Consider the following 2,978-nt stretch of genomic DNA (forward strand, 5'->3'; position numbering starts at 1 on the left):
TTTTTCTCTTCTCAGTAATGGCTACGTCTAACAGGCACCGGCCATTGATCAATTTCCTCGGTGTCAATTTTTGTCATTTCATATATGGGTCTTCCAAACAGTTAGCTAGTCAGCTCTTTCTGTGTCGAGCCTGAGATTGGGTCTGGGCTAACTTGTATTCCAAGCATGACTGCATGAGCTCTAGACTTGTACATTGAGCTAGATGGAGCTAAAATTGACCATCTAGCCTCAAATTAGGGTTTCTGTTCGATGATGAGGCTTGTGCTAAGAAATATATGATGGTCGTCGATGTGAAATGGCATGGTTATGGCGTTCAGGATTGAGCGAGCTTGGATTCAATGAAGTTCGTGTTCGAAGCAAACCAATCAAATTCCAAATACTCTTCAGTTTGATATAGGACTCCAAGAGAGTTTCACGGTCATAGCCATTCATGTATTGCTTCTACGATGAAAGACACGTGCAATCTGTGTGTGTGTGTGTGTGTGTGTGAGGTAAATCAGTTAAGTGACTAGAAACACAAGCAGAGGTCCATGTCAATTGCAGGCTAAAAATCGCATAGCAATGACTGGAAAAAAAAGTTCCTTTTCTATCAATCGAGTACCTACCTTATTCTCTTATGGAATAAAAATACCCTACTTTTTCATTGGTGAGGCCAGCTTATCATGCAGTTTATGAGATGATGTGGTTGCATTGACAAAAAAAATAAACTAAGGACCCACCTAACATATATGTGCATTTATATGGGTGTGGTCTTGAAATTTTTGCAGTCACATTTCCTTGGCCAAGCCATGGATCACTTGGAAAATTGTTTCAGTTGGATCTCCAGAGTTGCACTATATTAAGGGTTCGTGATTTTCTTATATTCTTGAAAAAATTATAGGTCTACAAATTGCATCTAATTGCACCATATATGATATGCTCAATTATACTAGCACAGCCAACTCCTTAATTGCACTCCAAACACATCATAACCAGACATCATTTTGCTTGTTTATAGAAATATTTAAAACAGCCCGAGGTACAATTTCACAAAGGAACCAAACATTCTTAATTTAGGAGGCTTGTTTAGTTAAAGCTTTAGCTTGCTATTAGATTGTTAGATCAAGATATCTTTTCGAATCATTTTTAATACTAACGTTTGAGCATACAAAATATGCCATCATGCCCTGCACCTTGCCACAGTGCTCTTTGATAGCTACTGCTGCTCAAAGAAAAGCACAGAACTCTATCCACTATCTTTCTAACACACTTCTATCATCCTCTCCATTGGCCTTTGGCCTTTCATGCTTCTTGTTTGAATCAGTAGAGTTCTTTTCTCTTTTATTATTTTTTTTAAAAAAAAAAGAAAAAACAAATGTTTGTCCCAAGTATCCTCTTCCTTCTAGGTCTTTGATCTGTATAGATACTACATTTTTCCAGTCACCTGTCCTTCATATTTGCCCAAAAGATATTGTTTGCTCTCTCAATTTGTCACTCAATGATCAATATGTCTTCTCTACATACACAATCAATAATTTAGGAATCCAGAGCATATGGATATTCTCAAGCATTATTTATACATTAAAATTTAAAGCCCTTTTTTTTTGGTACAACGTAGGCAAGTGCAGAATGTTAAAAGAACAGGCCTGACACAAAATACAATAGGACCAACTTGATTAAACCTTTAACACCAATTACATAGAAAAACATTGATAAAAAACCTGTAAGCCCAGCTGTTATAACCCAAGCCTAAAGCCCACTAAACCCAAGCCCAATTATAAAAAAAAAAAATTGAGAATGGAAGAAGACTCCCTCCGGGAGTCTTCTTCTCCGATGAATCCTGATCGAAGAAGGGTTCTAGGACTTTTGAAACTCTAGGACCCTCTATAAATAAGCCTCTCCTCTCCCTTTTGAGCCTCCACCGGCGGTCATTGAGTTCCAATTCCTTTTTTTTTTCTTGAAAGTCGTGGCATCCTCTTCTTATGTTCGTCGAAATTGAAGGTCGAAGAGGCCACCGGAGTTCAGGTAAGGGTTCAATCTTTTTTTCTCTCTCTTTTCTTTCTTCCCATGATTTTAGACCCCTCACCGGCCATCGGGATCACTAGAAAAACCCATGAAGCGTGAAACCCCTGTTTGACCGACCACGTTTCTCTCTTTTTTGGCCACCGGCGCCGTCGATTGCGGCATCTCATCCCCGAGATCAAACCCCCATCCATCTCTCTCTCTTTCCTTGAGTGTTTGGCTGCCAGCGACCGACCAATGGCCGGAAATCATGAAGAAAGGGAACGGATCCTCTATTTTTTGAGAAATTAAAAAAAAAAGCTTGCCGGTCGAACCCTGTCGCCGACCGGCTTCGCATGGTCGGCCGTCATTGCCAGACCTCCGGCCAAGCTACCACCACCTCATCGAAGCCTGGCCATCCGAAGGGGGACCTCACGGTCTTCCCCTATTTCGGCCCAAGGGAGGCCGCGGGAAGAAGGAAAAGAAGAAGGAAAAGAAAAGAAAAAGAAAAGAAGAAGGAAAAGAAAAAAAAAAGAAAAAAAAAAGAAACAAAAGAGAAAAAGAAAAAAGAAAAAAAAAGAGAGGGAGACTTTCTCTCTCTGCTCTCTCTCTTGAATTTTTTTAAAATTTATAAATAAATAAATAAATAAATAAATAAATAATAATAATAATAATAATAATAAAATCCTGGATGCTGTCATCTAGTCGATTCGTCACTACAAGAAAACTGGACAGTACCGACTTTTTTTGCCGACACTTTTGGAAAGCGTCGGCAGGTTGCGCTGACCTGCCGATGCCTTTAAAAAGCGTCGTTCGTTAACGACGCTTAAAAGCGTCGTAAAATTTGTGCACTGTCAACGCTGACGCTTTTAACAAAAACGTCGTTAAATAAAGAAAATACCGACGCTTTTTTCCGTCATTATTTAACGACGCTAAAAAGCGTCATTAGGTTCGTTTAATACCCCCAATCTCCCGTGCCCTAATCTATCTACTGCCGC

The sequence above is a fragment of the Elaeis guineensis genome, chromosome 1 (assembly GCF_000442705.2).
Source record: "Elaeis guineensis isolate ETL-2024a chromosome 1, EG11, whole genome shotgun sequence".
In the NCBI taxonomy this organism is placed as follows: Eukaryota; Viridiplantae; Streptophyta; class Magnoliopsida; order Arecales; family Arecaceae; genus Elaeis; species Elaeis guineensis.